Source organism: Triturus cristatus, chromosome 9 (genome assembly GCF_964204655.1).
Source record: "Triturus cristatus chromosome 9, aTriCri1.1, whole genome shotgun sequence".
In the NCBI taxonomy this organism is placed as follows: Eukaryota; Metazoa; Chordata; class Amphibia; order Caudata; family Salamandridae; genus Triturus; species Triturus cristatus.
In genome coordinates, this window is record NC_140592.1 from 137,503,804 (window position 1) to 137,529,990 (window position 26,187).

A 26,187-nucleotide genomic window follows, 5' to 3' on the forward strand; every position below is an offset into this window, starting at 1 on the left:
GGACAGTGCAGCAGTGTGCTCTACACTATGATGGTTTACAGTGGGTGGTGCAAAAGGAGGGAAGGAAAAGAGACATCTCGCATGAAAGTTAGAGGGTTCACAGTGGAAAGGTGTTGTGGTCTAGGGGTGCTGCCTCTGAGGAGGAGTGGGCAGCGAGGGACGTGAAAGAGCTGCGGGTGCGAGAGTTGGTGAGATGTTCAATGATTGTCCAGCACCGAGGTGGGTGGGAACTTCTTGCAGAAGTGGGGACGGGTGCATCTGGACAGGTATTGTGTTTTGGATCTCCGGAGCACAGCCAGAGAAAGCGAGCCATTTTGTTGTCTTCGTTCTCTGTTCCTAATTTCCACTGTTGTGGTGGTTGTGTTGCTGCTGCATGTCCTTGATTTCCTCCAATGTTCTTATTCTTGTACTATATGTACGTTTGGGGGTGCCAGGAGGGGGAGGAGATGTTTGAGTTAAGTGACTTGTGGATGTGCAGCTGGCCATGACTATCATGTGCATAGGTAGTAAGAGTAGGTTTAGACTTCTTAATATCCATTTGATCCTATTGTAATAGTTAAAAACTCTGATGGGGTGGGCTGCTATATGAACAGTGGCGTCTATAGAAATGGTTTTAAAGGTGGACATAGATAACACTGATCGGGTGCCTATGTGAAGGGTGTCTGCACATACATGTGTATGTATGTGCATTTAAATCTATCTCATATGTGTATATATCTGTGTGTGTATATGTATATATAGATGTGTGTGTGTGTGTGTGTGTGTGTGTGTGTGTGTGTGTGTATATATATATATAAAACTCCAATTTCTTCACAATTATTCATTTATTGATTGTTCCTTTCACACTTTTATTTTTATTTTTCATTTTATTTCTCTTTTCCGCCATTTCCCCTTCAACCATTTACCTTTCCTCCCTTTCGTTTTTCATTTCTAAATGCTGTCACTCTATTTAATTTACATTTTGTGTCTGTTTCTTCCACTACAGCCCTGCTTCCTCCTGCAGGCTTAGCAAAAGTGAGAGTAGAGGCCCACGCATTTGGCTCGGTTATTGTGCACATTGACAGGTAAAAACCTCCGCCTCAAGGTTCATCTTGGAGAGCTATCGTAGTCCTCGGTATCTTGATTGATTGTTGAATCTCACGAGTTCTGCTTGGTGAGGCTCCTTCTGAGACCGGTCGTGTAGAACCGGTCTTTGATCACAGCAGGGAAATCCTCCAGGCAACATGCCAGATGAGACGTTCACATAGATCTCCCTGTCGTGTGAATTATTTTTTATTCTGAAATGCTTATCGGTAGGACTACACCCACAGGATCCTTGAAAAGGTTGAAGAATACGGACGAGCCTGGAGTTTTGAAGGGTCTCCAAGACCACTGAGGGTTCTTGAGGAACCCATATAGACCATGCGATATCTCACTTATAGTTATGGCCCTATCCATTACAAGACATTGCTGTTGAATCATATTTGTGTTGTGAGGGTGTTGAGTCGAGCATGATGGCCAATTGCCAGAGAAGATTTGATGAGAGTGTGGTAGCTGTGGTTCTAGTTTGTATACATCTGTAGGGTTCCTTTGACTGCTTGGATGGTTGCCCTCTTCATACAGGTTTGGTGCCTGAGTCCTCAATTGTTGTATTCAAAGAGAAGGTCGATTTTTATCCCATTGTGGCCTATGAATGATATTGTCTGCTCTCTGATAACCATTTAGAGCCTGTTTCATATCGCAGTAAGTACAATTCCGTTCTGAAAAAAAGCCTGTTTCGCTATATTGCCTGTATAGTGTTATTGTGGTTAAAAACACTGGACGGTTGAAGTCCAGCGGTTACTATTAAAAAATAACTTGTCTAGCAAGAAAGTGAGGCGTGTGTAATGAGCTTCTCCTGATTTTTCTTTTTTTTTTTTTTATTAGTTCTATTGCGCTTTGAAATGTAGGAATGCACAGTAACAGTAATATCAAGGTAGCATTTAATGAGTATAGTTCATGAATTTAGATCATCTTCTCATCCTCTATCTGGAACACCATTCATGTGCCCATTGTAGTAGCATGTATCCCAGTCAGGGCCATTGAAATTGTGCAAAGAAGGGTCACATTATGTTTCAGGATTGACTAGATTATGCAGCACTGTGCTACACATTCTATGGATCATAATCAAATGTTTTTTAAAACATTTTTACACACAAGGGATACTAAAGCTATCAACAGGCTGCACAGTGTTTGAGCCAATCACAGGGCTGCGTCCGATGCACCCAATAGGAACGTGCAAGAAAATCTTTGCAAACTAGCCTGCTTGCCCACCAGGGGAACATTATACATTATCATTGTTTGCGCCCGGCGCACCTTCCAAAAGTTGCGCTTGGCGCAAACAATGACAATGCACCCCATTATGGTGTATGCGCATCCTCCAGGGCAGCTGCGACCTCGCGCTGCCCTGGAGGTAGCGCATTCATGTGAAAGCACAGAGCAGATGCTCTGTGTTTTCACTGTGCAGGCGGCAGCCGCCTGCACTTTTAAAGAGGTTAAGAGATCCCTGTGCAGGCGGGAGCAGTCTGTGACTGCCCCTGTCTGCAAGGGGATGTCTGGGGCGGTCCATGGGATTCCCTTTACCCCCTGCAGAAGGCTGCTCTCAGGGGACGCACCGACAGTGCGCCACCTGAAGGCTTCTTTGACTCTGCGCCCGCGACTGTAATATGGCGTGGACGCAGAGTCAAAGGAATTCCCTCATTCGCATAGGGCACGTCCCTATGCATATGAGGGAAAACCCTCTGAAGGTATCACTGGCGCTTTAAGTGCACCAGCGCTATTGGTATTATAGAAGGGGACGCACAAGCGTCTGCACCCCCTTATATAATACCAAAGTGCCCCGCAAAGCTCTAACGGCCGTTGCACCCCCAGGGCACCTTCAGTAATACGGACTCCGGTATATTTAAGTGCATTGCCTGCATCACAAGAAATGTACTTGAATATACATGACCAAAAGACGAATATATTCGAATTTCGTTTTTTTAGATCCAGGTTTGACAGCACTTGCTGTAAGCCAACCTATTGTTTCTATCGTCCTTACAACGGTCATTTAGTCCATCCCTTCTTAACCATTGGCTCTTTTGGAGAAGGCTCTTCTAGCGGTTTACTTGTGCTTTGTCATTCACTTTTTGGCTCATCCCAGTGGAATTTATATCGTTCACTTTATGCTATCCATCCAATGGAGGGCTTGCATTGCTAAGAACAAGGGACTATTTTACAACTACTAAGCTATTAGCCTCTCCTTCTGTTGGCTTCTCATTGCTTGTTGTCTCTTCCTGCAATCCTTTACCCTCTCCCTCCGTGCCCCCTCCCCCAAATGTGTTCAGTTTCTCTCGTTCCTCTGCATTTTCCCCCATTGTGTGTTGTTTTTCTAGCCTAATATTTCTTAACCTGTGGTCCAGGGATCACTGAGGGTCTGCGACACCTAGACAGGGGGTGCATCATTCCTTGGGAATTTAAATTATAATATTAACAGAATAATAAAGTGTATTAAGTAAAGAAGCAAAATGAAAAATTGCAAATGTTTTGTAAATGTGAAGGAATTTGAAACTGGAGGCTAAAAATCAAGTTGGTATCTTCCAAAAGATTTGCCTGATCAGGGCAAGTGCATGAAACAGAATCTAGTATGGATTACGGGTGGCCTCAATTAAATATAGAAAAGCTCCAACCTTCTCAAATGTTTAATGTTGATGTTTTTTAAATATTTGTTTGTTAAATACAATATTTCATCATTTTTATATTTGTTTGATGAATGCATGTTTCCAAATTCAAATTCAAATGATCTTTATTCGGATATAAACAAAACATCCATAAAAGTACATACAAAATACACCAGACATTCTTATACACAGTCAAATAAGTGCAGATTCAATACGCAGATACTGCAAAAATAGTTCTAGATCAAACATGTCAGAAATTTCCAGAAAATACATCTATTAAAAAGCATAAAAAGTCATCCCAATGAATAATAAAACATATTTTAAAAGAGCAACATGTCTAAGATACATCAAATGTGCAAATATGCAGTGTGCAAACAGTAAAACAACCTAAGTCATTGATAAAAACTAATCTTAGAAACAGCGTATCTAATGGTACACCCAATGTACAAAAGTGCAATGAGCAAAATAATAAACAGGCTTTCAAACCAAGTTCATTAAGGTGAGTGGACAGCCAATGAACAAAACACAATAAGTTAACTTGGCAAAATGATCAACACACTTCAGGTCGTGTTCATTGAGGCACGAGAACGGACAGCAGTTTGAAGAAAGTGGTTGACTCTGTAAATTACATCGTCAGTACTTAACATCCGTAAAACTCTGAAAGCCTCATTAAAATCCGTCAGGGCATTAGCTCTCAAATAAGGGATTAGAAAGTGTTTGGTATATTTTACATAAAAGCCACAAAACAATGTAAAGTGCAACAAACTTTGCTTTCCACCCTGGTTACATGGGCAGAATAGACTACCCAAGTTATGAGTGTAACCTAAGGGGAAGCAGAGTAAGTTTACCACACTCCCATCCCTAAATCTAAACAGCAAACTCCGATTCCATCTGCCCAATTTCGTGCGTAGGTAGCCTTGGGGCATGTTAGATGGCTTAGTACATGATATTTGTAGTGGTATGTACCCAATGATTACTGGCTTTGTAAATTCGATTTTTTTCTCTGTTCACTCGATACAAATCAAATAAGGCCACTATGGTCTTATGTGATGGATCGATTGTTTCGGGTGCTGAGAAGAGATGCCCCATATCTACGCTTAGAAGGCTCATCTGTACCGCGTTGAGCCAGGGAATATAATTTGCCCGCTCACTTTTTAGGCAGTCTAAGATTATGTCACGAGTCAGTGAGGCTGCTGGATTACGCCAAATTTTTAACCAAAACAGAGCAGGTCTAGATTTTATAAAGTCCTCAATATATGGGAGGTTCAATTCTCTATGGCACACATATGATGGTGCCGAGATAACACCCCCCAGTACCCTCCTACAGAATTTATTTTCTTCTATCTGGATGTTCGTGCAGCTAGAGTATCCCCACACCTCGGCACCATAAGTTCCTGTAGGGACGCACTGGGTTTTATAAATTTGTAAAAGTGATAGAATGACTTCAGTATGTTTTGGTTGGCGTAAAGTAATTATAGAGTTGATGGCTTTACCCAGTTTATTCCTCCCTCTGGCAACATGAGGTTGCCAGGATCCGAAATCGGAAAACAACAAACCTAAATAAGGGAAAGTGCTAGTGCTGTTTAGAACATTGTTCCCTGACGTAATATGGCTGATTTTATGTTTCTTTGGCCCACAAGACATTATATAAGATTTTTTAAAATTTGTGCATAAGTCAAGATCGGCCATATAGGAGACGAAGCCTGATATTAAAGTGCGAAGTGCATTAGGTGTACGGCCTAAAAGTACCGCATCGTCGGCATAAAGCAATACAGGGAGGGGTTTGCCGTTAACGAGCGGAACATCAAAAGTCAATTTATCCAAGGATGTACTTGGTTCATTTATATATATATAATAAAAAGCAGGGGAGCCAGGACACAACCTTGTCTAACACCCCTGCCAATTAAAATCTCGCCCGAAACTTCACCATCATTGTTAATACGAACACAAGCTTTTAAATCACTGTGTAAGTGGGCCAAAAAGTGGACCAGAGATTCATCCAAACCATACCTCAGCAAGGCTGTCCATAGGCGTGATCGGTTGACAAAATCAAAGGCGGAGCTTAGATCCATAAAACCTAGGTAAAGTGGGGATTTTTTAGCTATAGTGTATTTATCTAAAACTAAGTTTAGGTTCAAGCACTGCTCAACCGTCCCTACGTTGCTTCTAAAGCCTAACTGGCATGGATGTAAAATTTTGTTTTCTTCGGACCAGATGTTAATCTTATTAAAAATGACCCTGCCCAAAATCTTCAATGTATTGTCAATTAATGATATCGGGCGGTAACTCCCAGGATCAAATCTGTCCCCTTTTTAAAAAATTGGTACGATGGTGCTATTGGACCAGGAATCAGGCAGTGAAGTGTTTGATAAATTGTTAAAAACATTACACAAAAGTGGGGACCATAGATCAGGCTCTGATTTTATTAAATCAATAGATACTCCATCAGGCCCTGGCGCTTTGTTTCCAGCGCTTTGAAGAATTGCATCCTCTACTTCCGTTATTGAAATATGCGGAAACTTAAATGATTGACAATTTTCAATAGGAGGAGTCGATGCCATGTAAATATTTGTAAAGTGCTTCACCCATACGTCCCCTGGTATGCTACAAGTTATGGGAGTGATATTAGAGCCAAATGATTTCAGGTTCTTGACCTCTCTCCAAAACCCGGCAATATCCTTTGTTGCTGCAGTTCTTACGAGTGATTCCCAATGGGTTTTTAAAAGCTCATCGGATCGTGTTCTTAAAGCACGTTTGTAGCTAGACCTCAAGGTCCTCACCAAAAGCTGATCTGGTGGATCGGTCTTTAAGGCAGCTCTCAAATCTCTATTTGCTCTAGAGCAAGAGTTGTCAAACCATCTGGGGGTGATATTAGTATTAGTTAAGACTGGCTTTGATATCTCCTTCTTTATAGTCTTGCACAGTTCAGTGAATGCTTCCACAATCGCATAATCAGGGTGGTCGGATGACAGGCAGGTGAAGACTAGTCCAGGGTAAGATTTTATAACCTGGGCTAGTACCCCCTTATTGTTAATCCCCTTCCAAACCACCCTTAGCCTATCTGTCGACGCGACTAGGTTTTTTGCCCCTATTTCCTTCCGCTTCAACCTTTTGTGGGGAAGTTTAAGAGTGGATAGAATGGGGTAATGGTCGCTATAAATACACCTGACTACTAAGGCCTCTAATAAAAGGTCCACCAACATAGGGCTCATGAGTACATAGTCAATTGTGGAAGCACTCCCATGTCCAATATAAGTGGCCACAGGGCGGAGTTTTTCCATGGCGTTTACTTTTTCCATAACATTAATTAAGTCCCTTGTGGCCAAAAGGTTGGATAATTCTTCACCTCTTTTACAGGGAGGAGTTTGACGGTGGATGTGTGCATTAAAGCCGCCTCCAACACATATCCCGTCAAGTTTACCACACATTTGTCTTTCAGTAATGTCGTCAATAAAATTAAACAGCTCTATAAAATTCATATTGGGATGTGTTTTAAAATCGTTGTTATAAAAATTTACAAAACATATTCTAACACTGCTAATATAAAGCAATGCCTGGAAATTTCTATTGTTTGTTTCCAGTGGTTCAGTTTTGACATCGGCACCCATTTTGACCCATGTTGATAGTCCCCCGCTTGGTCTACCCAAAGCAGGTGTAGAAGCAGTTTGATTAAAACAACAGAAACCATCAAAAAGTAAAGGAGTGGTACACCAGGTTTCTTGAAACATTAAAATATCGAATTTAGAAACCCAGTCCACCCAGTCGCTATTTGTAACTTTAGCATTTAAACCTGCTATATTCCAGCTTAGGATTGCCAGATTGTTGGTAGAAGATACCGGGGTAGAAACATAGCTATTATTCTTAGGCACCTTATCTTCGTTGGCAATCACTGTATTTGAATTAATAGGAGAATCCCCTGCTGGCCTGATTATTTTAGAATAATTCCTAATTGCTGAGTCTGACGAGATAGTTGGTGGTCAGTCCAGAGTGCCCAGGTCAGACAGGGCACTGTACCTATTATATAAGGGAAAAGGCGGGAAAGTGGGACTAAGAGGTCTATAATGGGGTCTGTAAAAGTAACCCAATGGCAAAGAGGTTATATCAGTAGGTGGAGAAAAGCATGTATTAGTACTACCAAGGATAAATTTAACTGTAGAGGGATTTCTGAAATTGATGACAATACAATCCCCTTCTATGTTCTTTGGTAGAGGCCCAACCCAGCTCACCCGTCGTGTAGTCAAAATTTCTCTCATGATATTGGGTCCTACCCCTTTGTGTTTAGATAGCCAGTCTATGCATTTGTTGTTAAGCTGCGTCCATGTCTCGCTCTGTCCCTCCCTTAACTGAGGGACGCCTGCCAGAATTATCACATAAGGGCAGGCGTCGGGGGGCAAATTAAGGACAGGCCCTGAGTGCATTGTTGGCCTTGTAATAGTTATTTGTCCCTTATCAGATGCAGTGTTAGTAGGTACCTTCCTTCCTGTGGCATGGAGGGTAGGGGCATCCTTAGGCATATTAGTGGCTATAGTATTGGGGCATATTGGTTCTATGACTGTGGTCTGGGTGTGCTGGGGTTTTTTTGAAATGTGATTTCTCCCGTCACTGACGCTGTTCGATACAATGTTTGCAGTAGTAACATTTCTGGGGGATTTTTGCACATCACTTAATATACCTTTGTTAACGTTTTCTAAATCTTTCAAAAAGCGCTCACCCCTTATTAGATCAAGGCTGATAGCCCCCTTCCTCTTAACATCCTCATTTTTAATCATTGTTTCAATACGGTCCAATCTTTTAAAAATATTATTAAACTGTTTGATCATTTGACATTCTAACTGTTTAAAAACGGTATCTACAATGGTTTCCAAAAAGTTAGCATTTGATTTCATTACTGGAATATTTTCGCTAACTGGCTCAGTCTGTGTGTAAGTACAGTTTATACCGTTACTGGGGGGAGTAATAACCAGAGGTCCTTCAACCAATTGCACTTAATCAGTCGTAACACCACTGCCCCCTATTGTTTTTTGCTTCCCTCTGGTCCACCTACTCTGCGGTGTGGGTTGGCCCTTATTATACGGAGCTGGTTTCCTTTTGTTATTTAGGGATTTTGGGGGGCCTCTTTTCCTTTTTCCTCCTGCAGGTTTGGCTTTCGGGGATATATGAGGGATAGGGACGTATTCAGTGGTGTCAAGCTGGGATTCAAGAATAATAGTATCGCTTTCCTCCTCAAGTGTGATAGATGGTGGGTTGGGCACATTGGATTTAGACACTGTAACGGTTGGGGATAACGGTACAGTGTAAACTATGCTTGAGTCCCTGGACTCAGGGTGTACACGCAAGAGTTCCAGTGACATCCGTCTCTCCGTACTCGCAATTTCATTGGCAACCATGTTAAAAGCATTGTCCAGGATACTTTCCAAAGATAATGGTATACTCGTATGTGCCGCATCTGGGCCACCGCTTTGAATAGCAGAGCGCTTCCCCCTTGTGGCCATATCGCTTCTCTCACCTTACTACAGCTTAGAAGGGTGGCCCGCCCGACCACTGTTGACCTCTGAGGGCCTTAGAGGGCCCGCCCTTTGCCCGGGCTTAGCCCGGCGTCGCCCGCGCGCGTCCCGGGGGGAGTGCCTGATTTTTAAGCGCCTCCTGGCGCGGGAAACGCTGTCGGCGGGTTCCGGCCGCACAGGCAGCTGGGAATTGCAGTCCCCACCCAGCGGCCGCGTTGGTATGAGCGGCGGCGGAGGACAGCTGAGCTGCGGCAGCGGCAGCGGCAGCGGACCAAAGCACACGGGACACACCAGTTAGGGCGAACAGCCGTGATCAGCAACGCGCCCCCACGTCTCCAAAACGAGCAGCCCCATAATTTGGTGTATTGTTTTGTCATAAAAATCATCGAAATTGTTAGGTCGAGGTCCCAGTATTCCAATAATGACTCAGGATATAATGACTCCGTGGGGGTCCTCAAATTCCAATAATGACTCAGTGGGGGTCCCTGGATTCCATTAATGACTCAGTGGGGGCCCTCAAATCCATTAATGACTTAGTGGGGGCCCTCAAATTCCAATAAGGATTCAGTAAGGGTCCCCGGATTCCAATAATGACTCAGTAGGGGTCCCCAAATGCCAATAATGACTCAGTGGGGGTCCCTGGATTCCATTAATGACTCAGTGGGGGTCCTCCAATTCCATTCATGACTTAGTGGGGGGTCCTCAAATGCCAATAATGATTCAGTGGGGGTCCCCGGATTCCAGTAATGATTAAGTTGGAGTCCACCGAAGTCAAAAGATTAAGAACCATTGCTCAGGCGCTTTCCACTTTTTCTGGTCTCTCGCTGCCTTTGCTTCTGAAGCTAGGGTGACCAACCGTCCGTAAATTTCACGGACCGTCCGTTATTTTAGTATGATGTCTGTAAGGCGTAAGGGTTCCCAAATTACGGACACCTTACAGACATCATACTGAAATCAAATTGGGGAATTTCAGGAAGGTATGCTGTTCCCCTGCGAGAGGCCCCATGAGTTTAAAAGTTTCTACTCAGGGCCTCTTGCACTTATCTTTTAATCTGTGGACTGAGGCTGCTTGCAGCAGCCCCTCCTGAACCTCGCAAAGCCTTATGTTCGGTTATAGCATCATAGAGAGCATGACAATGGGCCCTATCATAGTGACCGCATGTGGTCTGTGTGCGGCTTCTTTCTTGCACAAATCTTGATTGCAGAAAGGGCCTGATGTCGCTTTGCCTGATATGTCTGTAAAACGTATGTTTTGTCCCAAATTTTTGTTCAGTATTTTGACCCTTTGGCCTGAATTTTTACTCTGACCGTCCTGAATTTGCACCCATGCCAGTTGGTCACCCTATCTGGAGCACCAGCACCCCCCCTCTAAACCTCCCTCCCCTCCCCTCCCCCCCCCCTCCCCACCGCCACCCCATCTCCCGCTGCTCTGGGCATCTTTTTCCTGGTCTACTCCACACCTTCATCTTAATCCCATCTCTCCCGCAGTATCGCTGTGCACAGCAGCACGCGCCGTCCATGACCAAGAAAGGCAATGTTTAGCCTCCCGTGCCTTACACAAATGCAAATACATGCCCCTAGCACGGTCTCGTGCCAGGCAGGCACAGGATTGTCGTAACGCCCATGCGCCGTCCAGTCCGTTGTACTTAACCTGTAAACCTACGCCCCCTCCCTGCGCTCTATTATTTTCGGGCTGCACACAGAGCAGCTATGGAAGCATCTTTTCTGTCACTTCTTTGCAATCAGTCCCTGCCTGCTGCCCACAAGGAAGCTGCTCCGTGTCCACAAAAAGAAAGGAAAACATGACTACGGAAGGCGAACACCCCGTTCCAATTTTGAATATGAAATTGCGCTGAGGGAATATTCACTGCCCCTCAGTTTGTGCTCTGAAGGTGGATGCCGGAAAAAACTTGAGCATTGCCTTCCGCCTGCATGCCACCAGCCCGTTGCATTGTGGGACTTGCAGTGTCACGTTGAATCCTGCAAGTGCGGGCTCTAAGATGAGAGCGCGCCACGAGCTGGTGCCTAAAAAAGCAAGACCTGGGTTAGCACGTCATGATGCTTATCCGATGGGAATTTCTTCCTGCTGGCCCTGGTTCAGATTTCTGCTTTTCAGCAGAACTCGGTGCTTCCTGGAGAGCCGTCCCCTGGCCTCGTTAATACAGTCATGTTCCAGTAATCTGGGCCTCGCTTAACTTCAGAGTGTTCCACGTGGGCTGATGATGTCCTGAAAACAATCGCAGCTCTCAAGGAAAATGTATGCAAACGGATACAGGGCTCCAAAACTGCATTTACAAGACACTGCTATAAGTAACATCAGTTTAACTGGTGATCTCCCTGAAAGTAAACATTGCACTGCAGGCCACGCCACAGTCTCCACACGGAAGGGGCCTACAATGAAGTCTAAATCTCTGACCATTTCTTAAATGGAAACGCAGAGGGAGGCCTCAGAAAAATGATGGGACAAATTAAAACTTCCCTGCAGATTGGCAGGCATGCAGAGTAAAATTAAGGAGGTACAAGTTAGCCTGCATTTAACCAAAAAGGCAGTTTCAATCTTGCATGAGCGACCTTTCAACCAAAGAGTCATTTTGCATCTTCAAAAGGAGGTGGACTCCCAGCATTTTGCTAAACCCCTTTTTAAAAAACAAAAACAAACTTGCAATAGCTTAATTTCCTATCTCCCCAATTAAAGCTCTGCTTTAGAGGTGGTATCTCCATCCCAACAGATTGGCCGAAGACCCTCTGCTACCCACTCCGCAGAGTGTCATTGTTCACTCCAGACTTGGAGGTGGATTTGAGTAATATACCTCAGTCCTTTAAGAAATCCTTCTCCACTTGACCAATCCACATCACTAAAGTGATTGGATCGGGGCATCCAAATATTGCTGCCACTCATCACACAGGTAATCAACTTATCATTCGCCAGCGGACTCATTCCTCAGTCTCTTAATTTGCTATCATCACGCCCATCCTTTAAAACCTTTATACAGACCCACAGAATTTTACAAACCAAAGTCCACATCTGGACTACCCAGTTTTGCCAAGACGCTGGAAACATTTACCTTTAGTTAACGTTCACAACTGTATATTGAAACCATGTTCCAAAATATCTGAGAAGAGCTGCTCAGTTCTGTGGACTGTAGGTATCTTTATGCCTTAATACTCTAACGTCTCAGCAGCATCTAACAATCTATCTTTCTAAAACGACTTGAACTTTGTGCAGTCATCGGTAGATCTACTCTCGCCTTTTTCCCCTCTTTCCTATCTCTTCACTACTAAGTCCAAGTGGCCCCCTTTCGTATCCAGGTCAATTGGCATCACGTGCAGTGTCCCGTAAAGCTCAGTGTTTTCGTTAACACTTTTCAATATCTACAGGTTTCCTCTTTCTAAGAGACTTAGATATTATATCTCTCAAATGTAAGTGTATGACATGTAACAGTATCTTAAAATTGATGGCAACTCTCGCACCTATCCACAAACTATATTGCCTCCCCAATTTCATCATTGAATACAAGAAAAATGGGTCTGCTTGAATGGGAATACTGAAATACTCCTCATTTGCGTCATCAATCTTAACCAATATCCCTTCACTTGGACAGAGTCCCTTGGACTTCCTCTACAACCTGTTTCCGAAGGCTGCAGCTTCGGAGTTTTGGTACACAGTAATACCTGTTCAATACCATAGGTAAATACCATCACAAAATCTGCCTTTCAACACATTTTTCTGCTGTGGTACATTTTTTCTATCCTCTTCTTGACTCGGACAGTTGCATTATCCTTGCTGTATAATCATCTGTCTTGAGGACAGCAATTGTGTTTATAGCGGCCTGCCCACTAACTCGGGTGCTTCCCACTCCACAGCCAAGCATCCTTCTCTCGTGTTGAATTTTGAAATCTGCAAGAACCTGGATTTCCAAGTAACGAACACTACCATAGGCAGGGCTAGGAACACACACCGGATCAGTGCCACGATACCCTTGCAGGTGATGGTGCGCTTTACAAATACACATAACGAGCCTCTAGAGGGTTCAACTCAAAGCAGCTTGGTTATTATTTGAACTACATCCCTGTAACCCTTTCACATCCACTCTAAAAGCTCTCCACTGGCTCCCTATAAAAGGCACAGCACATTTCAAAGGGCTCCGCCTTGTCTGTTGTCTGTAAAGCTCTACACGGCAGGTCCTCTAACTACATTTACAACCTGTTAATTTAATGCCCTCTGGCTAGAAGCTTGAAATTTAAAAATAAGAACTTTCTTTCAATCTGGTCATCCCGCATCAAGAAGTTTGATGTAAGAATCCTGCACACATAAGAATCATTCCAATGAACTAATTCCCATCACATCATAGACTGGAAAATAGCCTTCAGAATTTTAGGAAACTCTTATAATCCCACACACAAGAAGATGGACGAGCACTGAAACTTTTCAGACACTCACCCCCAGTCACAGATCTGGGTTTTCTGTGCTTAACTTTAATATTATTTTGTCGGTCTGATAAGGGCTGTTTTTTTCCCACTATACCTGCACTCTGGCTCCCACACCCTGTTCATCTCATGAGCTGCTGAGCTTGTGTTTAATCCACAACACTGTCCACCCACAACTATTGAAATGACTCACTGTTGACATCTTCGGTCTGTCTGTGCAAGGAGGAGCGAGTTCTGGCGCGTGGATTCTGTCTTTGGAAAGCAGATATTCAGGTGACAGAACTGCAGTTCTAAGACTGTTACAATTCCTGAAATGTAATAACTGTGCTCACTTTATACATGTCATCCTTTTATTAACTAGGATGCACAGTAGCCAGTGTCTGATCTCCTAGGGATATCCGTGTAATCGGTTTTGTTATCTGTTTGTGTATTTTAATTTTATTTTAAACCCAATTACACGATCAAACATAAATGCACATACATTTTCCGGATTCATAAAACATAAGTGGAGGGGGTCTTGTGTGTAAGACCATGATGGTGCCAGTAGTGGCGGGACTTGTCCTTTCATTATGTTACCATACGTTTTTCACTACATCTAACGGTGTTTGTCAGCAGATGTCCTATTAGTAGGGATGCATGGGCGTGCATGGGTGGTTACCAGTGCACGTGGATGCGATTGTCCCTGGCAACGCTGGCAGCAATGCAAGAAGGGCACAGATGTGCTCTAACTACATCGTTGTGTGCATGGTGAGGCAGCAAATCATGACAGGGTTGTAGAGTGATTTATATCAAATAGGCCAAGCTTTCATAAATGGCCCCATCATTTTCCTTATGTAATATGCTCCCAGCTGTAACCCTCCGGCAGTAGTTAACTTACAGAATTCCAAAATATGGGATTAAAATGTCCTGGTTGTGAGTGGGTAGTTATATTGGATGTCTTGACTGAAATGACCAGTGACTGTTACAGCATCCCACCGGCCATGGGTACCATGTGCCTCAATGCTGCTGGTTGATGCCTGCCCTCTACAAGAACCATGGAATGGACAGTGTTACCTTATGTACCAAAAGCATTGATGGGGTTATCAAACTGACACCCAGACTAACAAAAGTGGCCTCAACAATCATGAAAGACACTGAGGGTCTTCTTGCTCAGGCAGCAGGGGTTCTGCATGCAGGACAGGTCAGTGCAGTGGGAAGAGGTGTGGTGCAGCGACCAGGGTGGCTGACTCCGGAACACGGGGGCTCACGGTTCGATCCCCGGCGCTGTCGACAGTTTAGCCCAGCACCTTGTGACTCTGGGCAATAACTCGCTTAATCTTCCCGACAGCCCCCAGCACTGGGACACCTCTCTGGAGGTAGCTGAGCGCTTTACAAATGCTGACATTTCATTTTCTTTCATTTGTGTATGTAAAGCGCTCTGATGCCCCCGGGTCTAGCTAGCGCTATATAAAACTTATAAATAAAATACATAATAATAAATACATTTCATTTCAGTGGATGCCCTACCAGTCCTGGACTCTCTGCTGGTCACACAGATGCTCAGCACAGCCCTGGCCGGAGATTCTTGAAATAGCTGGGATTATCTCACAATAGGAAAATTATATTTTATTTTCATAACGTAGATATTGCTTTTTTATGAGCCATGCATTCTTTTTAGCTGGTAATTGACATAAATAAAAAAAAATCCGTAGTAAAACATCGTCTTGTGGCATTCCAATATTGATTACACTGATTGGGACACACGAGTGGGAGGCACAGGTGGAAGCTTGCACAAACTGCGCTGTGTCTGCTGTTTCCCATTTGTGCTGTTGGAGCACGTGCCTTGCTATAGGTAAGCGGTCGGTACTAGCTTGTGTGGTGGGCTGGCTGATGGTTCTGTATGCAAAATATGTCGACGGGGTCGTGGCCCGCAACCTGAATCCCAGCCGTGTCCACTACTGGATGTCGAAGACCCTTCCTCACTTTTATTTTTTACTCCATCCTTTTATATATTTACTCCCTCGGCAAAACTTCACATCTGTTGAGCACTGTTTCGTTGTTACAGAAAGCAGTACTGTTAGGTTTGTCGCATAATAGCTCTCCTAAAAAGGGCCCATGACGTTAATAATTTTTATACATTCAATTAGCTAATTAGAGATGCTCTGCTCCCCTTCTGTCACCGCTGTGCGCCATAGTTTAAAAAATAAAATGGAATTGGGATGCACTGAATGCGAGGCTCCGTTGGTTCGTGTGCTTCTGATTTCTGACTGTCAAGAGATGTTTCATATTTTCCCCATACACCATAAACATATAACATTGAGCCGCAGAATTCGCATTACATACCCTTGGCACCAATGAAGAAAGATGGTCTCTGCATCTCAATTTCTGGTGGCATTTTTGTATTTTCAAAGAAACACTGTCACAATATCTGCTATGCTTTTTGTGAGGTGAAGTTATTGGCTGGCACCCCTGCTCTACAAGGCATTCCTGCACTACTGGTTGCCGCTTCGGCAAGTGACCAGCTGGCAAGTACTAGGTTGTCTGTAACACTTATTGTTATGCATTCTTTCAAAATTACATATTTGGTTTTGCCTCTGCCTAGAGGAGTATTGCTCTTTCCCCTCATTCTATTGGCCGTTTGCTGTATCATTCCACTTTTATGGAGTTGCTTGCATTGTAATGCACGAGGGACTATTTAACATCTCAGGATTACACTGAATTATCACCCTTTACGAATTCTCCTAGCCACATCCTCACAGAAAACAATTTTTTTTGCTCTGTTTCTTCACTACACTAGACTTTGTTATTATTTCTGTCAGGACTTGAAAATGCAAGAGAGGCCTACTGACTTTGCAATGCTTGTTTGCTTCAGCTAGTGGTAGACTGAAATCATTTTATTTTATTTGTTTTCTTTTCTCAGTGCCTACTCCTGGCAGGCCGTCGCCCCCATAGAGCAGTGACCCAGGTGCTTGTCAAGGGGTTTCGTTTAAGTCCTAGCTTTTGAGTATTCTTGCAGTGTGCGGTTTTGGGTGGGCAATTTACCTAATTTTTTCTGCATTGCAAGGTGTTTTTTTAGCAGAGTAGTACTAAACTGGTTAGAGTGCTGTACGTGAACTCAGTGCTGACCATTTGAGGTGGTTCAGGCAGTAAAATAACTATTTTATACCTGCATCCCCATTTTGACCTCTGTAAAGGAGTGGGAAAGGGAGCCTGCTCTTTCCATGTTTCGGGTGTACCTCTTCTCCCTCAGATGGCACCTTAGTGCATTGCACCATTGCACACTTAGTGAATCAAATACCTTTTAATGCACAGAGCTGTGAGAGAGTGTGGGGAGCCCTAGACCACTGAATTGTTTGTTGGTCTGGGCACTGTTCAGCTACAGAACAAAGGTTTGGTCATTCGACATTCCCATCTTCTGCTTTGTGTGGTACCTGTTCAGTACTTGTTGGCTGGCTCGCTCTTTACTGAAATGACCATCAAACTGAACATCTTGTTGGTAGTCTTAAGAGAAGGGCACACATTTATTGGGAAAGAGTCTGCGCTACAAGAGGTAATTCTGATGTGAATAACAACCCCGTTCTCTAGAAGGCCATACATGGGTTAGTATGCGAATCGCTCAGCATTTTACTCTTGTGCACATGCGCAGTGTTTGTTGTTCTCTATAGCATTTTTGGGGCTCTCAGCAAGCCATATTTCGGGGGCCGGTGTTGGGAACATTTTTTAAAGTTATTGCCCAATTTGACCTAACTGAAACTAGTATACTGCCCAACAATATAAAACGATGTTAATCTTTCTGAAATGAAATCGTGCAAACAGCTGATGTATAAATGTCTTGTCCAAAAATGGTTAAGCTTGCATTAGGGAGAGGTTGAGGGAGAGAAATAAGAGGTGATGTAGAGTATGGGAGAAGATGTGAGCTACGGCCAGAGCTGTCGACTGGGGAACGAGCTTTGAGTCTCCGTGCCCGCCCGCCCGCTCAACATCCTGTGTTTCTGGGGAAATCACTTGCTCTTCCTGTGCCTAAAAAAACCTGAAAATGAATGTGTCCTTGTGTAATGTAACTGGTGCTCCTGGAATGCGCTGCAGTGCCTTTGGGTCCACTTCGCATTGCTCAAAACTGCAAAAACAAGAGAGCTGTGAATGCATATACTCATTGACTCAAACGAGGAGAGAATATGGTAAAACTTCATCTCGACTACCACAAAGGGACGCCCAGGCAATGACCCCAAACTCTGGACTTAGCTTTTTGAAGTTCACGGCTGCTTGCCTGCTTTCCTCATGGTGGATTAAGGACCAAATGAAAGAATTCTCCTAGTTCAATGACTTTGCCCACCCTCTTATCCTTCTTTTACCCCTGTGTGCCTTTTTCTCTTTTGCTCTGGGCCAAACTCTGATGATGGGGGGGGAAAAACAAGCATTGGCATAGCCAATAGGTCTCGCCTTTGGGGCCTTATATGTGTTTAGCCATGCAACAGTTACATAACTAAACACTTATAAGGTCCCAAAAGCGAGACCTATTGGCTATGCCAATGCTTGTTTTAACTGCTGCTATCTATTGAAGCCTCACGGAGAACATCAAAGCGGCCGCGAAAGTGATCGCAATCAAACATCAAAGCGGCTGCGCGGCCGCGAAAGTAATCGCGGTAAAGTGCGATGCCCGCGCACATGCACTGTAGCTCTAGGCTGGCCTGGTAGCACTTTTTGGAGCCCTCACAAAATGTCTCACCAGACCAGCACATGCGCTGGGTCAGGCGAGACCTAAAAAGTCCCGGTCCCCATAAATGAGTGCTGGGGCCCACCACTTGCAAACACCTCCCCAAAGCCAGTGCTTTTATTTGAGGCGAGCGAGGGTGCCTGCCATGGGCTGCAATGTAGGCATGGAATATACACCCCAGACTAGTAGTAAATAATGGACATAACTGGGTTGTAGTCGGCCTAGTACCCCGTCCTTCTGCACCCTTGCACTGGTGATAACCACGCCCCCGTATCAGATAGGCTTCCTGCGGACTATGTCCTGCTCACATTACTTTTGCTTCGAACAGTTACTTTATCAACAAGTTGTTTGAAAGATGTTCTATGGCTCTGGTCACAGCTGAGGGTTCTGGAATGCTGTGCGGCAATTTCCAAATATTTCTTAACTTGCAGGAAATGCTTAGTTACTGTTGCATTCAGAAAAAGCATCATTCTGTGTAGAAACCAGTGAAATTGTCATCTTGTTGCATAGTTTGTTGGACAGCTAACCTGCCTGCTTGTCCTCGAGGTACCTTCAAGATGAGGTAGGGCTCAATGTTCCTATAGATCTGTGAAAGCTTGTCGTCAACAACAGTATGCATACATATGTACTTTATTGATGGTGCTGTCAAGTAGTTCTTTAATGCTTGTTGAAATTCAATCGGTGCCATTAGGGCATAAGCGCTACAGCTGACACCACAGACCAGTATATTTTTGGAGTCCCATGTGGCAGCAGAAAAGGCTGTGTTTGCAGCTCTAAGCCCGTGTGTCTCTCTCTGCACTACAAGGCACCATGATGTTGCCTAATAGTCAGGCACACCTTTAGAAGGCCTTTCTGATTTGATAATGTTTTAGTGGGCTACCATCTGTACGCCTTGGGGTCATCACTTTTTGTGGGCCAGGCAGCTAGTGGTTTCCATGGTTATCATTTACCCTTACTACCGTTTGATTGAAGCTGACAACATCTTGGTGATTCTGTTCTGTTGCAGAATTCTCCTGCTAATAAACAAGGCCTTTGCTGTTGGCCCTGAATTAAGATGGAACACCGCATATTTTCACCCCATATATAAAACCCACATTTGCCAAAGTCCTGTTAGCGCCTGCTCCTCTCCCACCAGTCTTGAAAATCTATATTAAAATGTGTTTTGATTGTCTTTTCGTGAGGCACAACGAAATGGCATCTGCCAGCTGGATGGTCGTTTAGGATAATTCAGAAATTGATTCAGACTAGCACATTGGACTCCCAAGGATGAGGTGTTGGTCACCAACCCTCCACCTATGAAAATGTGTAGACCTCACACCCCTGTGACGTGCACACTCGAGTCCCGCGTTCCCACTTGAATCCTAGCTTAGGGATGCAAACCATCGATGGCGGTGTCTGCGCCACCCTGCAACAAGGACTCTTCTAAATGCATCGGTGCATAAACAACTTTAAATACTGGCCTTCTTGCACTCTATACTCCAGCGTTCTGGTCTTTCCTAAATGTAAATGTGCTATAGGTAGTTACAGAGCCACATTGGAGGCAGAGTTTTGTTGGATGCGGGATTTTTGTATCTGGGAATCCCTCTGACCAGGTGACACTGTTGAAAAAAGCTATTTTCTGTGTGACACTTAAAGTTGGAAATCCATTTTTAAGTCTGGCTTGATAGAGCATATATCTGTGTACATTTCGTTATGGGTGCTTTATAATATGTATAGCATGGCCTTGGCTCCATCCAGGGGGATTATTACTCTCACCTCATGCTAGTGACTATTCGGCATATCAATCCTCCTTCCAAAAACTGTTTGCACCTTTAAAGTACCCTCCATCATCAGACTGTCACATTCAGCTAGTCATCTGCTTTAAGCATTCTACACTGAATACATTTCTTTTTTGCTACTTTCTTCTCGGCACTGGTACATTTATTTATTTTTTTCTCAGCAGTGGTGGGCCAAAGGTGCAGGCTCTAATGGCCTGAACAGCGTTTGTGCAATCGAACAGCATTTGTAAATGCATATGTTTTCACACCTGTTGGCTTTGCAAATGCTTCTTTAGGTTTGACATTAGTGGCACGTCTCTTTAATTGCAAATATGTTGTATTCAACATATACGAATATGTAATACAAAGGAATTCTTTGTTTCATAAGTTTTGCACCGTAGGAGGCATTTCAGTTATTGCTTTTGTCCACGCTGCAGTGCAAGTGAAAACCTATTTGCTTTGGCATTGATAGCATTCCCTCTACAGTGACTTTTGTTTCTTACCAACCGTCGGTAGGGCTGAGAATGTGAGGGGAACGCGTAGAGATTACACGAGGGCTGCAGCTGACTCACGGTTCGATCCCGGCGCCGGCGGCATCTCAGCACCATGTGACTCTGGGCAATAGCTGACTTAATCTCCCCGAGGGCACCCAGCGCCTGGATACCCTTAAAGGTTTTAAATGAGCGCTTCACAAATCTGGAATTATTATTATTACTATAAGTAGGGAAAGGGGCACAGGGAACAGACCCGGTTGCCCACTTCTGCTGCCCAGTTCAGTGCTTCAATATTGAATTAAAGAGACTGTGAGGAAAGAGGACCTGTAGGTCGTGGCAGGGGCAATGATAATGTGCCTTGTGCTGTCATCACTGGTTCGCAGCGCTGTTTGATCACCAGGGAATGAGAAATAGGTCAATATGTACCGAAGTCCTAAACAGATTGGTTTTAACGAAGAATAATTTATTTGTTACAGCGGTAGATGTAATTCTGATGGTAAGCGTGATTTACAGATGTGTTTTTTATTAATACGTGATAAATTAATTTGCCTTGAGGCCAGACTCGCAGAAACGGCGACTATTCCAGTTTGCACTTTTTTAGACGCTGTAAATGTGAATCTGCAGATTATGCAAATTTGCCTTGATATAATAAATGATAGTGGGGCAGAGATTTGCATAATTGTTAAATTATGTTGATGACTCTGATCGCATATTAATATTTGGTCTTATGACCGAAGACTAGTATAAGAGTACCGTGTGTGCTTTGTTCTTGTAAGGCACATTAAATATATTTCAGTTTCATGACACAAACATCTGGCTACATTGACTCATGCATCTGTCAATGCAAAGCCTACACTGTGCCTGACAGTGCACCATGTAAATCACATACCTTAAAAACCACAAAGGTTGTTAGATTTGTGCTCAGTGAGTCACTTGGTGCCACGAGAAAGGCAAAGACGCCTCGCCCAGGCCCTTCTTGTCTTTTTAGTTGTATTCATCTCGAAACTGTCTGCAAACGTTTGTTCATGTTTTAGAGTCTGACAGTTAGTGAGTTCACTCGTACCACTTACAACGCGTCAGTGATGCTTTTACATAAGACCTAATTACCAAAGAGTCCTGTTTCCTAGACATTCACTTTTTCCGTCTATTCCGAGGAATTATACCCAGGCGCCTCCAAGCAGGACCGCTGAATAACGTGGCAACAGGGGTGCAAATTATGCAACAGGATGGAATAGAATTGTGCAACAAGAAAAGGCAAATTATGCGGCAAAACGTGCACGTTCTGTGACAGCAGTTTTTTCTCATTTTGACACACAGTGCTGGATAGGCAAATGCTTTCCCTCCCTGGCACCAGTTTCTTACAGGAATACAGCAATTGCCACCAGAAAGGTGACCAGTGACCCATCGAATGAGGCCGCTTCTCCGTGGCACCAGGTGTTGCACATTTCATTTTTTTAATGCATTTGATCTTTTTATTTTTTTTTATTTTTATCTGCAAATTATGCAGCACATTGTAGATAATGTGGCTAGTATGGTAAATGCAAAAACAAACCTTGTGACTGCAAACTCCTATAATTTCAGTGGCCCTTCCGAAAGGTGAGAAATATTTGAATCCTGTTTATACTCTCTGCAGTCTCTGACTTAATTTTCCAGGAGGATGTTCAAACACTGCTCTTAATGGTCCTTTTACCAATCAGTATTAAATAGTATTCAGTGTTGGTTAAGTTCCTTGCTACAAAAATAAAATAATAATGTCAGAGAACGAGGAGTCTATGGGTATTTCTGTTTGAGAGGTGACCATGTTCAAACTTTAACTTATAATCATGTTAACTTCCTTTCTCTTACGAGCGCAATTAAATAACAGAATGCGTTAATGAAATCACCTGTCCTTCACTGGGTGTGAGCATCTACAATCTTTGCACAATGCCAGGTTTATTCTAGTTTTGTACCCGGCATACCTTTGGTCCTACTATTATGGGCTGCCATCACTGGGGGGGGCTAAACCTTTTGTGCACTAGACCATATCCTAATTACATGATGTATGGAATTTTGTTATTATTTGGGGTGGATGAATACCCACCTCAAGGAATAATCTTAACACAGGTCAGTGTGAACCCTCAAAGTGAAAACTAAATTAACTTAAGCTCAACCCCCATGGTAGCTGTGGCACAGAGCAGACGCGCTTAGTTTAAGACCATTTGTAACGTATTTATGCATTACCAAACCAGTAGCAAAGCCAAACTGCCAAACAATAAAAATCCCAACTAGAATTTAAGATAATTGAAGAAAAAAATGTAATAAACAAATTGACAAAAAAAATGAGAAAAATACCAACAAAGGAAACCAGAGGTACATTTTGAAAAAGATTTAAGGGAAAATAACGCCAAAAGCAGAAAAGGCACCATTGATAGTTTGCTCGCTGAATACTGGGACCTAGGTGCAATTTCAGACTGACTGTGATGGAGCATGTATTGGACACACGAACCAGGTTTGTCTCGGTCAAAGATTTGCCTTCTGACTTAATCCCTTACGTTTCAATCAAAGCAGGAGTACACTTCTAAAGCCCCTCAAGACCTCATGGGGGGCACATAGAGACTCACAGGATGTCAGGCAGAGGCTTACAGCATAGCGGTGTAATAAAACTTAAGGCCCCCCCCCTGCAAACTGCATGCAGGGGGCCCCCATGGTCCAAACCCAGTCTGGAGTTCTCAGGCCAGGGACCTGACATTGTCGAAGGGGCCCCCCTGAGATTGGCGCCCCCGTACGTGGGGGCTTTTGTTACGCCACAGCTACAGCAGGGTCCAGTCCAGGTCAAGTTACCACTGGTCAGCTGGATACTTCCAGGAAATTACCTCTTGCAGTTTGTTGTCTCCATGTTGCCACACAGGATGTTAGCAAACTAACCCGTGGAGTCCACGTCTGTCCTAGGTACAAGGGGATCAGGTTCTGTCTTTCAGTACGCCTCTCGGGTCACAAACAGTAGGTCTCACCCTGTTCTGATCTGTTGCTGGTCCACAAAGTTTCTGAAGTGGGTGCCAAAGGGTCCACATTTATGCCTGGCACGAGTTAGTGGGCGAGGGTGACTCCTATGCCTGTCCTAACTAACAGGATAAAAGTTCCTGGGTCCAACTCTAGCCACTTTTTAATTAGTTTCTGTTTATCTTACTGGAAACAGGCATCAAATGTCAGGACATTTTGGAGATAATGAAAGATTTTGGCCACTCTAAACTTGGGTTGGTGGGGGGTTGTGTGTGTACGTCTGTACATGTACACTCTATGGTAATCTTGGTGTCCTCCCACATTTAACAATAAAATCTGGTTTGAAGCAAGCACTGTTCCCACAACTAACCCAGAGACATAAGCCAGGAAGGACAACATCAGTGTCCTTCAGCAGTCAGACACTGAGCTGCAAGAGCTGTCTTGATATTCTGCTTTTTACCTTTCAAGTGCGCCCCAAGTCTTACATGTGGGTCAACAGAGGTCAGGCAGGATTTGACACTGCGGTGTCAAAAGAAGGTCCACAACTCCCACCCTGCTTATTCAGTGGAGTTCAGAGGAGTTATCTCTGCCCAGTCAAGTCTGCTTGTTGTTTGCTCTTGGAATCTCACACACCTATTTCACATCTATTCAAGAATGAGCTGTGGCTGGGAGCTGGCAGAGGTTTGTGCTAATTAGCATTCTGACAGTTCAGGCAGGTAAAGAGTAACTTTCTAAAAGTTACTTTTTAAAATATATATTACAAATCCTACTTCCCAACTGAATTGGGTTTTTAATAGCTTTTGAAAATAGTTCTTCATTTTTTTTTTTTTAGCTAATCCCATTCATGAGATACAATATTAGTTTTCAATCTGTACTCTATTTTACCTACATAGGTCACGAAACCTGCCATATTGAAAATTGCTTTTTGGGCCTGGTCACCATAGTGACATGGTAGCATTACTTTTTTTTTTTACATATCCCACTTTCAAATACCATGCATAAGGCCTTCACAAAGTTGACTTACTAATATGTAAAAGAGAGCTTTTTACTTGCCAAAAAGGTTTACTTTAACACTTCCCACTAAAGGGTTTACACTGCAACAGTCCGAATGCACAGGGTAGGCCTGAAGCCATGTTTGGGTGGCACAATAGGTGCTGCAGTCCACAAGTGGCATTTAACTTCCTGGCCTTGGATGCACTTTTTACACCATATACTATGGACTTGCACACAAGTTAAATGTTCCAATCAGGAAAAAGCCAATTTAACCATGGTTCAGGGGCAGCACAGGTACTTTACTATTGGTTAGCAGGGCTAAAGAGAACAAAGATCTAAAGCCAGGAAAAAACGAAAAGGCAGATTACTTACACGTGGGAAGGAGCAAATATGCCTGACAAAGGTGCTCTTCTCTAGGCATAAGATTTTTCATCATTCCCTACTTTGTGTCAGTAGCTACACTATGCCCAAGGAGGCACAACATTTCGAGCCCGTGGTGCATGATTCAAAAAGGCTGATCCTAAAAAGGGTGTTTGAGAAAAGGCATCAGACCACATAAAATAATATTGTGCAGCTTCTCTTAAATTGTGTTTGTCATGTTGTAGTTTGTGTTGAAAATCCCACTTTTTCACCCACAACGTGCAGTCTGGTAATTGAAGGGGCCATCCATTGAAAAATATAAGGCTTACCCCCTTACATGGACAGTCCCCAACAATAAGTGATCTGGAATTGTCCTTTGTTTGCTGAAGTCCGGTTGGATTGCAAAACACAATGTAACATCATTCACAAGATAACCCTTTTATAGTAAAATTCGTTTGAATGTAATGGGAATTCAGCAAATAACTACTCAACACTGTAGCATAGGACTGTATATCTCTGCATGATAATTGTGAATGAAGAGTCCAAGGGATGGTGCAGAAAGATGCACAAAGTGGTCAAATGTTTAAAAAGAAAAAAACAAGTTAAACAGGTTTAAAAAGAAAAGGTGTAAAAATTGCAATTCAAATATTCATATCTGAAGTATTTTAATAATGTTTCTTATTTACAGGCCTTATTACATTTCGTGCAGTGGAGGGGTGATACTTGTAAGAAACAGAAGAAATCGGATTTTTCCATCTCGAAACTCTGCTTTTTACGTCATTAGAGGCAGTGGAAACATGCGATTCTGACAGGTCAGTGCTGTGCTTCCATGTGAACACACTGAAAATATACTACTATTAACATTTTAATACATGCTATTTCCTGTTAATTACATTTTGTAGCTTACTTAGTTTGTAAATTTGTGTGTAGGTGCACATTGGTTTTATTAATGTACATTAGTGTGCCCTGTTTTCCTGTTGCTGTGGCTTTATGGTTCTGTTAAAGTGAGGTTTTCCGAATTGTCTTGCTGCACCCAGCCTTTTCTGCAATCCTGCCAAGAGAATGTGGTTCCTCCACCGTCCTTGGCATCTACAGAGGCGCAGAGCACACAGTCCACCAGAAACTTATGCAGAGTCTTGCTAGTTTAGTGGCCTTTTACACCAAACCTTTTAGTACTTACTCGAATTTGCTGTGATGTTGACTCTCATCCTGGGACACTTCGTTTACAGGGTGGCTCCACCATTGGAGCGGAGAAGCTTCGTCCTACTGAATTGCCCCCAGAAAAGCCCGTGTCAGGACGGG

At 43.5% G+C, this 26,187-nt stretch overlaps 1 protein-coding gene across 5 annotated transcripts in view; it reads left to right on the forward strand.

Annotated features, from left to right (window-relative positions):
* The window catches only part of PRKCD (protein kinase C delta), a 391,800-nt gene that overhangs the window by 112,197 nt on the left and 253,416 nt on the right, over positions 1 to 26,187 (forward strand). For all 5 annotated transcript variants that reach the window (XM_085624544.1, XM_085624546.1, XM_085624547.1 and 2 more), the window contains exon 2: positions 25,574 to 25,697. The gene's annotated coding sequence lies outside the window, so the exon portion shown is untranslated. The remainder of the gene's footprint in view (positions 1 to 25,573; positions 25,698 to 26,187) is intronic.